The sequence below is a fragment of the Rousettus aegyptiacus genome, unplaced genomic scaffold (genome assembly GCF_014176215.1).
Source record: "Rousettus aegyptiacus isolate mRouAeg1 unplaced genomic scaffold, mRouAeg1.p scaffold_m13_p_13, whole genome shotgun sequence".
Lineage (NCBI taxonomy): Eukaryota > Metazoa > Chordata > Mammalia > Chiroptera > Pteropodidae > Rousettus > Rousettus aegyptiacus.
In genome coordinates, this window is record NW_023416288.1 from 29,932,139 (window position 1) to 29,946,280 (window position 14,142).

The window sequence follows — 14,142 nt, forward strand, 5'->3', positions numbered from 1 at the left end:
AAAGAAAAATGAAATAAACTGAACTTTATAAACATTAAAATCTCTTGTACATCAAAGGACATTATCAGGAAAGTGAAAAGAGAACCTACAGAATAGAAGAAAATATTTGCAAATCATTTATCTGATAATGATTTAATATCCAGAATATATAAAGAACTCTTAGAACTCCACAACGCAGAGTCTAATTGATAAATGAACAAAGAACTTGAATCGACCTTTCTCCAAGTAAGATATACAAAGAACCAATAGCATGTGAAAAGTTGCTCAACTCCATTAGTCATCAGGAAACTGCAAATGAAAGCCACAATGAGATACTACTTCACAACTACTAAGTTGGCTATAATTAAAAACAAAGCAAAAAAGTGGCAGATAAGTATTTACAAGGATGTGCAGAGATTGAAACCATTATACATTGCTTGTGGAAATGTAAAATGTTGCATAAACTGCACAAAACAGTGTGACATTTCTTCGAAAAGCTACACGGCTTTACCGTATGACCCAGCAATTCTCTTCTAAGTATACACCTAAAAGAATTGAAAACAGGGACTCAAATTCTTGTATGCCAATGTTCATTGCAGCATTTTTCACAGTAGACAAAAAGTAGAAACAATCCAATTGCCCTTCAATGGATGAATGAACAAAATGTGGTGTACGCATGCAATGGAATATTATTCAGCCATAAAAAGGAACAATATTCTGGTACATGCTACAACATACATAAACCTTGAAAACGTTATGCTGAGTAAAAGAAGACACATAAGGTCATATATTATATGATACTCTTTATATGAAATATCTATAAAAGGCAAATCCATAGAGACAGAAACTGCTTGGTAGCTGTCCAGGGATAGATGGGTGAGGAATGGGAGTGATTACTTAATGAGTACAGGGTATTCTTCTGGGCTGAGAAAATAAGTTTTGAAGTGGAGATAGTAATTGCACAACATCATGAATGCATTAACTAACACTGAATTGTACACTTTAAAATGGTTACTATTATGTTACCTGAATTTCATCTCAATAAAAAATTAAGTTATTGGGCTACACATGTAAATGTTGGGCTTCTTACCATTTGGCAATTATAAAAAGAAAAATTAAACAACTCTTCAGTTCCAAAATAATGGCCTTACATGTCATCTTTATCTTTCCAAATTTGTCTTCCATTACTCTTTTAATCTTAGCTCCATACATGCTGAGGATGAGGTGGAGAGCTAGGGAAAGTATCCTTTTCCTTTTACATTTGCTTCATTAGATGCTCGAAAGTTGAAATATTTGAAAAGAGAAATATGACTGGATGGGCGTCCTGAAACCTTTTGGTATGTCATGTGTAACAAACACTCCAGCACCCCAGTGCTCTTCTCCTAGAGGTCTGAAAAGTGAGCCCCTGGATACTATTTAAGCGCGCTTTCATTTTCATGCATAATTGGCATTTGTGTTTATACTATCTCTGTCATGCTGCCTAATCATAGCTCCTGCCCTTAATCTATTGAGTAACAAACAAACAAGGGCGATCAGGCACGGAGATGCCATGGAGATGAAGTCCAAGACTGCCAAATCCATAGGAATTGCCCCAGTAGCCTTAGCTTCTTCTTAGGGAGGTGATTCACACTTTCTCTGAGTTAAAAGTGATATCGAATAATTGAAAGGAGATTATTTTTGCAGTATCTCAGCTAGGAATTGGTTAATGTCAATAAACGAACTTTGTTTTGATAAGTCAAGTCTTTACATGATGATTCTAAAGCAATTTAGTAGCACAGCCATATTTTCAAAATAAGACAATGTAATTCAATAAATATTCTTTGACACAAATTGTATTGTCACAATTAATACATATGTACAAAATATAAATTATCAAAATGGTAGCATATGCCATGACTTCTGCCTTTGAAGAAAAACATACACAACTGCATGAAAATTAAATACTATTTCAAGACCCTATGCCATAACATCTCCACAGGATTGGAATAGACTGCTTTGCATTCTTCTTTTGGGTTCATAAAATAAAATATTTATGTTTAATATTTGTTCTTTGTTATACCTGAGTAGTAATTCAAATGAATTCTATAGTGCTTACAATTTTAGTACTCTGAATTTCATCAACATTCACTAAAACCCTACTTCACTATTTACTTACATAATAGAATTAAATCTAGTTAAGAATGCATGGTGAGCAAAGGTCTCATACTTAAAGCAATACTCCACCCTGTGGTCGAGTATGAAAAGTGCACAGAAATCCCTTCAATAACAAAGAAAAGATTACAAATTCAATGACTTGGAAATAGGCCTTTTTTCCTTGGCTTCTCTTTGGAGAATGCTAGAAGATAAATAGCTTTTACATATATATATAATGACTTCTCGAATAATAATCATTCAAAAGGAAAATTTTCCCTAATTCAGAGAAAACAGACCTTTGAGAAGAATAAAATTCACACTCTTACTACGTAGTATTATTGACTGATTTTAATGTGCATAGATTGATAAAAGTACATTTCAAATTTAAAATACAGGTGCTAAGTTAACTTTTTAATTAAAAAAAACAAGGTAGAGACTTTCTAAAATATTAGAAAAGTTCAATTTAAAACTAAGATTAACATATGTATGTTATAGGTTTATAACATAAATGATTTTATAAATCATATTTATATCACAAGGAAAAGCACACTTAAATACAAAAGCATTATGTTTATAGTGAAAAGAAATTCAATGCTTAAAAAAGAACTGCAAAAAATATGCATCTTGCAATCCGTATAGCCATTAGTTTTTAATTTAAAAATCTGATCTTAATCATTTTGAAGTTTAGTAGTAAAAGCATTTTATCTTGAGATTTTAAAGGTGTATTTTTTTCATATGGCATTTTTGTTTCTGCTTTTTAAGAAAAATATCTCTAAAGTATATAAATATACACTTTATATATTTATGAAGTATATAAATATTGCAAGAACAAAATTTTCTTGGGTGATAGACCAAAGAATATCCATTCAGAGAGCTGAGTTCTTTCTTGGGGGGAGGGACTGAGCATAGCAAGAAGTAATTGGTGTTTTAAATAGTTCCCATTAATTGTGGGCAACCATCACCAGCCAATAGAATAGATCAATCTCACTGTCCCCACTTGAGAGATGAGACAACAGGTTTAGAATTAAGTAATCTGCCTAAAGATTTGGACCTAATTCTACCAGGGTTCAAATCCCTCCACTCCCCAAATAGCCTTTCCCTTTGCATGGAGAAGGAAAAGTGGCTTGTTATGAAACAAAGTAAATTTTACAAATAATGCGAGGATTAATTTCCTTTACAGATGAAAAATAGTATTAAATTTATATGAAATGAATGATTGAGGATATACTACTATTTTTAAAGAAGTTTTAAAAAATGGGCTATATACATATATAAAGATATATATCAGGCAATGTATAAATCTAACACACTTGTGTATGAGTTAACAGTGCAAGAGTTAAAAGTTTCACCTTAGCTCAGGATAAATTAGCCTTTTTATTAAAATCAGGTGTGAATTTAAGTATTGTGATGAAAATCCAGGTGAACAAATTGAGGAAGATCCAACAGGAGTTATTTATGGGCTAAAAATACTTTGTTATATCCTGAGGTAATTGGCAGGTGCTCGGCAAATCTAAATGGAATGTCTTGAAAGTACTTAAGAGAAAAAGCTGAAGGGTTGAGACATAACTTTACCTAGGCAATAGGCTAACAAAATATTTATAAAATTTTCAAATATGTCAAAAATACGATATGGAGTGAAGGATATCTCCTTTAGGGAAAGCGTTATGATTCCTTGATTTCTGTAAAGTGATTACTTTTAGAGAAACTGAAAGAAAAGTGCTGCGGAGATGTTCTAAACAGTTTGCAAAAAACCAGCCAAACTTACTTTGCCATCTCTGCTTTTAAAGGGGACCTTTCCAGGCCGGAAGAATTCTCTTACAAATGAAGACAGTTACAGTCAGCAATCTTAGGGTCTTCGTGGTCCTCACCCAAAGAGCTGGTATTTTAAGCCCTCTTTTAATAAACAGCACATTTAGATAGAATATAGAATATAGAGATAACATTTTATTATGAAAATCATCTATGCCTACAGACCACTTAGCATAAAAATCAACCCTTACAAGTCAAATTAAAGAAAAATGTAAATGTAATTATGTAAGATTTCAGATTAAACAGAAGGAAATATTGATTGAATTGTTGTGAAAACCTGTTTTTTTTTTAAGAACTCTAGAGTGAAGAGTCTCCCAAATTGGGAAAAGTTTAGACTAGATTGCATTATTTAAGATATGATTTTGGAGCTTAAAAGAAGTGTGCTTGAACCCATAAAATTAGGCAATATCCTTTAACCACATTTCTTTGAGCACATATAGTGCAGAAAAGGATCCCCAAAACTGAGAGAAGTTATGAAATTTTATGTTTTTTACACACATTTATTAATTCTCTCACTGGATGGAGAACTTGAATATCTTAAAGCACTGTGTGTATTTTTCTCTTTTTCCATGCAAAAAGAGAAAGCAAGTAAAACCTATAAGAACCATATAATGAACTTTAATGTTTCCAACGACAGAATTTTTATCATCCTAATGTTGTTAAATTGACTATCATGAAATTGATACTACTACCTACCTATTAGAATGGCTAAAAATAATTTTTTAAAAAAAACTGATGGTATTGATTGCTGGTGAAGATGCAGAGCAACAGGAATTCTTATTTGTTGCTGATGTAAATGTAAAATGGTACAGCTATTTTTAAAGACAGTTTGGCAGCTTCTTATAAAATAAACCTTAGTCTTAACATACGATCCAGAAATCGTACTCCTAAGTATTTACCCAACGGATTTGAAATGTAGCAGCTTTATTCTTAATTGCCAAAAAATATAGGCAACAAAGATGTCCTTCAGAGAATGAATGGATAAACAAACCGTGATATATCCATACAGTGGATACTATTCTGCAATAAATGGACATGAGCTATCAAGCCATGAAACATATATGAATATTAAATGCACATTGTTAAATAAAATAAGCCAGTATGAAAGACTATATATAGTGTATCATTCCAGTTATATGACATTCAAGAAAAGTCATAACTATAGAGGTGGCAAAAAGATCAGCGGTTTAGAGGTAAGAGGAGGGTCGAATAAGTGAAGCACAGGGAACTTTTTTTTTGAGCCATGTAGCTATTTTGTGTGATACCATAATGGTGGATACATGACACTGCGTTTGTCAAAACTCAAAGAACTTTACAGTAAAAAGATAACCGTAATTTATGCCAACTTATGCCAATAGTTAGTGCACATCAAAGAGACATAGGAACCTTAATTTATGCCAATTTCTTGCTCTAAAAAGTCATTTAGGAATTAAGAAGAATCCTGGGAAGGAGTGTATACTGTGACAAACCAATTTACGTTTTGCAAATATATGAAACAACGTCACTGCGGGGAGTGGAGGAAAAGTGCTGACTTAAGTAACTTTTGAACTGAGAGGAGGAGCCTGTGACACTAAATACAAAAGAAACTGCACATACACCTCATGCTCTAGTTGATAAAGTTGTTTCCCACAGGATATGGGTTAACGATTCTGAAACTAATATATAAATCATATATGTATGCCGAAATTGAACAATTACGTATATGGACAATGGAGCCAGAGAGGTAAGGTATAGGAAAGCGAGACAGGAGGTTACAATGATCTGCATGGTAATCGGCTAGAACTGGCAACATGAGTAGGAACTCATACTTACCTTAATCTAGATACAGATATAAATACTTACAGAGATATGTGCCTATACACGGGTTAGTTTACACACATATATTTCTTTGTTCTGTCAGCAGAGAGGGTCCGAAAAGCAACAATAACTCAGAAACGATGAGTACACCTGGCACCCAGATCCTGGCTTCTGATACCGTTGTGTAATAAAAGGAAATAGGGCTCCTTTTCCTAGGTAGGAGAAATGGTTAAGTCTAAGACAGAGCAGAAAATTTTTAAAATGAGAGTAGAATTACAAAGCAACCAAGTTCAAAAAGAAGTGAGTGCATGTCAAAGAGACGTAGGAACTAAATGAAAAATGGCAAAAGCTGGAACAATTTTAGCAATAATAAAAGGAGTATTGAAATACAAACCAAAGTATTAAATAAGTGTGCAGGAGACCATATTGATATAATTAATGACTGAGTAAGTACATTAATGAGGAGGAATAGACAATCCTCTGCAGGATTCCAAATAATTTGTATAGATACTCCAGCTTCCAGGAAGTGAAACATAACTTCCTACTCATTAAATGCGAGACGCACATAACTTGGAAAGTGGAAGTGGGCTGGGGTGAGAGGGAGAAGTAACTTTATAGTGGAACAAACTGACCTACACTTCCTCGGCCAAGTGATGAAGGTCAATATCAACAGTGATAAATCATGTTGACAGTACATAGGCACCCTTGATATGATGTGACAAGAATGGCACTTTACCTCTGCGATTGTCACAAAAACCCACAAGTGTGGAATAACCATGAGAAACACATCAGAAAAGTCCCACTTAAAGGACAACCCAGAAAATATGTGATCAGTATTCCTCAAGATTTTCAAGGTCATCAAAAACCAGGAAAGTCTGAAAAACTGTCAGAACCGAGGATCGATCCACAGGGGACATAACAGCTGTCCTGTGTGGGAACCTGAAACGGGGGACTTTTCTCCAGCTCTGACCGTGAGAACCTGGTCTGGCTCTTGGAGGTGGATCTCACATGATGCCCCAGCCCCGTGACTGGGTTCCCTCACCCCACCCTCGAGTCTTTAACTTTCAGACTTCCTCGCCCTGAGCCTCCAGCAATCCATCAGTGACAGTACAGGGCTTCCCCCTCCAGCACTGGTTCCTGTTGTGGTTTCTTTCCACCTGTGAGTCTCTGCTCCAGAAAGCCATGACTCCCTATATTTGCCTGTCTATCTCTCCAATCTTGGGGATGGTGGCTTGCCCTGTGTCTTCCTCTCTCTCTTTGGAGTCAAGAACAGTTGTTGAATTTTCAGACTTTTCAGCTTTTTACTTGTTAGGATGGAGGGTCACTTTCCAAGTTTCTTATATATAAAACCAGAAACTGGATGTCGTCTCATGTTTTTATTGATTTTTAAAAGTTCTTTTGATTACTTAACTTTCTCATAACTTAAATAAATTTCTAAGAAGGAATAAATTAGTGGGAAGGAGATTATGAAAGAAAGAATTATAGATTTAGTGTCTAGAGGGGATTTCAATGTATCGTCTACTATAAAAGTGATTATTTCCAATATACAAAAGATTTGAGCCAAGAGTTAGGAAATATGGGGAGGGGTGGAGAAGTTGATATGATAAAAAGGGAGTATCAGTGGAAAGTTATGAGGAAGTAAGAGGAATTAAGAGACAAAAACAATGAAAAGGCATTATTATTGTACCCTGGGAATTGTGAAATTGGAAGGTTTCTTTAAATTCTCTGTAGAAGAAAAAAATTAAAACAAAAGTAATGGATTGCATTCTTTCAAGTACAAATATGAGAAATTAAAGGTTCCCATTAATATTCTCTCATATCCTCACACTCATAGTGTTGGGAGGGCCCAGGCATAAGCATGCTTCTCATTCCTTTTCCTCATTCACAGAAAACCCGAGTGATTAGGACTTGTGTCCTGGTTACCCTCAAGAAAAATTATATGATGTCTTATTAAGTTTACTTCAGAGCTTAAAAATGACAAAAACACAGTCAACTGTGCATGAATAAAATCACTTCCTCTGGAAGATGATTATTATGTTCAGTTAAATTTATCATCATGTTTTTACCTAATATTTCATGTACTTTTTTTGTCCAATTCTATAGTTATAACCAGTTTTACTTCTGCCTTAATTTTTACATGTTCAAGTTATTTTAGTGATTACTTTGTCATTCAGTTGACTGTAGTTAAATACTATTATTGAGTTATTAAGTTATTTCAACTTGCATATCTCTCTGGTCCTTAATTATTGCTATTCTTCTCAAAATAACCTTCAATTTGTTATCTGGATCCATATCTTTTATATATAGCATTATACTTTTCACCATAATTGTGTGGCTTTTACTTTTAATTATAATAGTTCTTTGAAAGTTTTTAAGATAATTTTTATATTGACTTTTAGAGTTGGACATAGTTTACATTAGAAAAAAACATATACTTGCCAAAACATAGGTCAAAATATCTTCCATTCCTACATTCATCATATTGTAGATTTGCAATCCGAACAACAAAAAGGACTGAAATTTAATGTTACGGGCTTTACAGCATTGTAATAAAAAGTGAGGGTAAATATTACTTTAAATAACGTTTCATCTTACAAAATAACTCATTTATCCTTCACTTCATTAAGCAAACAATATTTCTGCAATATCGTTTACTGATCCAATAGTTGACGAACTGATTGATGATAAAAACATTGTTAATCACATCTCCCCCTCCCACATGCACACATTTTATCTGTTTTTGTTGTTGTTGTTGTTTTGGTTTTCAAAAGAATAAACTAAATCTTGCTACTAGGTTAAAAATTGCTTAAGTTCTCTGAAAATGAATTAAACGTCGTTTTATAAAAATAACGTTACAGTGACTCAGATTCACTCTACAAATGGTGGCCATTTTGTGATAAAGGTGACATAATCATCTTTCTAATGACAGTTCTCCACCATAAGAGAACATTAACTGATTTTCATTATTTGGCCATCACAATGAACAAAGTTTAAATTGTAGTAACACAATCCAGAACATGGACCATTGCTTTTTAAAAGATTTTCTTTAGTTGAAAAGTTCTTCTATAGGAGAAGGAACAGTGTAGATGCCACCTGTTACACACATTTCTACCCTTTTTTGTACTTCACATAAAATTTTCAAATGGTAAGATTTTAATACACTATAAAAATATATTCAATATTTTCAAATTACTGAAGAAATGAGACCCATTCACATCCAAATGAAGGTAGTCACAAGTCTAGATATTCCCCCCAAATAGTGAACATGCCACACACTCACAAATATAACTTTACAGTCCCAAGTACAGCACTGAACTCAACTTTATTCAAATGAAGGAGAAGAAAGATGCCTTATGTAGTTCTGTTGTGAACGTCTATCAGAAATCTGAGCAAATTTCTATACTCAAATGATATCTTAAAGGCTGGCTTAAACAATGCAACAAGCTCATTTAATTAACATAAATCAAATCCTTACAATAACCAGTCCCCAACAATAGAAAAGGGCTCTTTGATTGTGAGAAGCAGAACTCCTTCAAAAGGGTTCAAATTAAAAGGATGTTTATCATAAAGAGAAGAATACTCTCATAGAAGCCAACAGCAGGAAATATAGCCAGGCCTTCCATGAGGTAGGAATTTGGCCGGCAGCCAGTCTCTCTAACTCTATCCTTCTGGGGACATACAATCTATCATCTTCTCACAGAAAACCAGTTCTTTTGCAAGGTCCTAATTTTTGCTCGTCAGTAATTTTAGAATCTAGCTGGTTATTTTTCTGACGTTATCTCTACTCTCCATGAATTTACGGCCCCCAAATCCAGATGATATGCTGGTTAAGTTTCTGTTCCTTCAGAAAGAGACTATGACTATTCCAGCTGGAATCATTGTCCATCCCGATCCAATCAACGTGGCTAGAAAACTGCAGATGTGTGACACGGAGGCCACCCTTATTGGGACTGGAGGCCAGAACCAATTGGGTTAAAGAGGGTGTGTGTACATGGGAAGAGAGGAACTCCATCATTAGTTATATCAAACACGTATTTCTCTTACCATTTATTTGTGATGAGGATTTTCAATCACATATTCACTTTCTTATGCTATTAAGTCATATTTCAGTGCAATGATTCCATTGCAATAGGTATTTTTACAGACTTTTAAACCTTACATATGTCTAAGCATATAAAGAAAGCATACCTGAATCTATAACTTAAACTTACACGAAGAGAAAATAACTGAAAATTGACATCTGGAAGCTACTACATCATCTGTTAAACAGGAGGGATGCTATTTGATCTGATGATTGCATACAAGTAGAACACCATGAACATATGTGTGTGTGTGTGTGTGTGTGTGTGTGTACACACACACACACACACATATATATATATATAATTTGAAACCAAGACAGATAAAATATATTTCATGTGACACTTAACATTTTAATTATTTTTTCTAATAACAGGTCTTCAGGTATCCTTGATATAATCGATATTAAAATAATTTTTAAGCAAACACCGTTAATTCTTTCGAAGTAGTTTCTTTAGATTATTAGCCAAGGTTAAATCATGTTGAAGATATAAAGGTGTAACTTTATCTGAGCTCATCATGTCTCATTCTTCACCTTGCTCACTCTGCTATACAGCTGCATGGACATCTTTCAGAAATAAAAAACCCAGGACGCTCCTCTCATGTTTACGCTTCCATTGAGCTCTAAAATTCTCTACCTGTAGAAAACATCTCCTTCAGAATTTGCTCTAATTTACCTTCTTGATGAGGCCTTCATTCACCATGCTGTTGAAAATTGCAAGTGTAACCCTCACCACGCTGACAGGTCTTCTGCCATTTTTCCTCATAATGTTTATCACCTTGTTACATACTACTCATTTACTTATATTTCGTATTTCCTGCAACTAAAATATGCCCTCTATTGACAGGTAATTTTGTATGTTTCATTCTCTAATTCTAGTGCCTAAATCAGAGTCTGTCACATGGTAGGCATCCTCTAAATATTGGTTCATTCAGCCTCACAAAATAGCCAGAGACTGCTAGGTTTAGGCCTTATGTTACACCAACATCTTATATAATAGAATATGTAGCCTGAACCAAAATTAACAACAAAAAATAGAATTTTTAGTTTAAAAACATATTTGTCAAGTTAAATGCAAAGCTCTTCACTTTTATTGGGATTATAAATATGCTCCCAAGAGAAATGATAGGAACTCCTCAGTTATGATTTGTAGAACCATACTGATCATCTTTATTTGAGATTAGAGCTGTCACTTTTACGATTTACATTGTTTCAGTCCATAAAATCTATTTGGAAGAAATTCAAAGTCCATTTTAAAATGTAGGTGGAGGAGTCTTATTACCCCAATCTTCTCTCTTCTCTTTAAATCATAGGAGACGTTCTTATAGCTAATAGAATAGAGAAAAATATATATGCGTAGAAAACGCATTAAAAAATGTCTCACTACATAGTTACTTTCAACACATAAGTGTTCAAAAATCAAGTTGGTCATAATCTTTTTTTTTTTTTCGTTTTCTTTTCTTTTTTTTTTTTTTGAGCTTTAGTCGCAACTAGTCCAAGTCTGCCTCTGAAGCGTTCATTTTGGACAACTTGGAGACCAAGGAGGTTTTCACCATTTGTTTTTTTAAATGTGTTGGCAGTACAGGTTTTGCATATTTTGAAATAAATCAAACTCAAATGTAGAGACACTTAACCAATCTAGGCTGTATGTACATATTTCTCTCTCCCTGTCACATGTGGATTGGTAAAATATACAGAATCTTCAACATTTGGCTGGATGAAAACAATACCCCTCTTGCCTTTTCTTTAATCTGCTGACTACACCCACAAAGGCGCAGTCTTCATGTTTTCATTTGTTTTTCTTGCACGGAGCAATAAACAGTGTGCCAGCGCCACCAGCCACAGACTCCAGGGCAATGGAGGCGGAATCAAACAACTGAATGGGAAGACTGGAACAAACTATGCTGTCCCAGGCCTTCCTATAACTAATGAGTGACTGAAAAAATAAGTGGCTTCTTTCCTGTTTTATTTTTAATTTATGATTTTTGAAAGGAAATGGATGAGCTATGTATTCCATACAATAAAATACAAACTTTCAGAACTATAGCTTACTAAATTTATAAGTGCCTCACCTAATCCTCCCACCATTTGTGACCCCTTTTGATGACATAGGCATATTACCTCTGGGTTATAAAAACAGAACATACATCTTCTCAAAGCTGCATGTTCTCAACTTGACTGATTCATTTAGCAATAGCCTGAGCTTGCAATTTGCTGGCCGATTCAGATGCCAGTAAAAATAGATTAGGATGATTCTCCATCACTAAAATATTGCTACTTCAATTTCATGCTTTTTTCACTGACTAGAAGATGCAACTTAGTCAAGAACTATGGGGAAATAAAAATATAAAAAAGAAAATTTCACCATTTCAAAATGCTTATTAAAATGAAAATATTATGTGTATTGAGTACCAGATGTAGAAGTAAGCTTTTGGAGTATCTGCCACATAACAATGATCCCTCTTTTTGGGTACTTGTCCTTATCCATCCTCACAAGTCTGAGTGCCAGGCAGCCATGTTAATGCTACCAGGAGTGGACGCCATCCCTAAACTGGACAAGATTCTTCCAGCTGAGAACTTGCCATTGAGACTAAGAGCCAAGAACCACTTTCCATATGATGTCTGTAGGAAAAGCCTATGAGTGATCAAGAGAAACTCTTTGTACATTCCAGTAACTTCTAATATTTGTTGAGGTCCAGCTGCATTCTTGTCCAGAAATTTCTATGCCACCCCTGAATTTTTATAGCAACTCTTATTTCCACATTATATTAAAAAAAAATCTTAAATAAATTCTAATAGGCATCATTTGCTTGGGAAAAAAATAATTCTAATGTGAAATTATGGAACGATAACTCATTGTATTGTCTGTGAAATTCTTGTTTGTTCCAACATAGCCTGTCAAGGTAGAAAATGTTAATTTCATGGGACAAAACAATGTAGCTCTGAAAAGAACAAAGCAAAACAAAAATTGTTATTGGCATATAGCTCTAGAGAGTAAAGCCTCTCTCTGAACTGTATATTAGACTTAAGTGCTCTTCTCTCCTAAAGGTGATTTACTCAGATGCTTTGCCTGCATCCAAAAGGGAACAGAAAAAAGATTCTGCCTCCTGGGTCTCCTGGATTCGAGTATACTTGGTTCCACGGCCATCCTTTATACTTCCATAATACCCAGCCTTACCATGGCTAGAGTTACGAGAAGAAAGATTAGAGTGTAACTTCTTCATTCATTTAACAAGTGTGTATTGAGTACCTACTGTGTGACCGGCAATGTACTAGTGCTTGGGATTCAGAGACAGTCTGATCACCTGTTTCCATTTCCATGGAGGAAGACAGGCAATGTCCCTGCTCCCATGGAAGAGGAGAGAAAGACACAGGGGATTTCCTGGTTTATGGACTGCAAAAGTCCAAGACGATAGTTCTGGCATTAGGTTGACTAGTTGTAGATTCAAAGAATATTATCATTTCTTTACACTTCCCTGGCTCTATTGTCCTCTGTGTTTTCCTGATTCTCAATAGGCACATTCCACATGTCAAAATAGTTACTGTCACATTTAGATCTTATTACAGCTAGTGATCTGTTAGTCAGGGTCCTCCAAGAAAAAGACAACTAAATGTAATTAAACAGGCAAGGGTTTGTTAGGAAAAATGCCTGAGAGAGAAAATCGGAACTGAAGGAGAAAGGGGAAGCTGTCAGACTGCAATGTAAGTCTGACTCAGGTGAAGCGAAGCATTCTAGGTTGTCGTATAATCAAAAGGTTTAGGGAAGGGTCGTCAGGGTGTCAAGTCAGTTGTCAGAGAAGTCCTGTGTCCCTGGGAAGGAGTCTGCCTTTGTACTCATGCTGCATGCTCTTCTAGGCCAGCAGCAGTAGTAGTGCACAGTCTGAATGCCACGTGGTAGATCTTAGAGTGCAGCAGCTAGGCACATAGCTAATTAAGTTCCCTGCTTTGGAGGTCTGTGAGGTCTATTCCCATGGAGTTTGATCCCAGAAATAGGAACACAACCGTCTCTCCTACAGGATCAAAATTAGTACTCCCAAAGCTACCCCTACCATTTGCTTAAACACATGGTTATTTCAGAAACCACGATTCATGGGATGGGGTCACCTGGGCCCCAATACTTGGTCCCATGATTTCACAACCCCATGTGGATCGATGGAGTAGATGAGAAGTGGTGTCTAAAACAAATGCTAGAAAAATTTGCAGATATCCACCGATATGCTTGTGTGTGTATAGTGTATGTGTGTAACACACAAAGATAGCCTTTTATTTCACCATGCGTTAGTTTTAAAATAAGAAAAAATCTATATAACCAATAAGCAACTTTAAGTTTTCTAAAGAGAAAT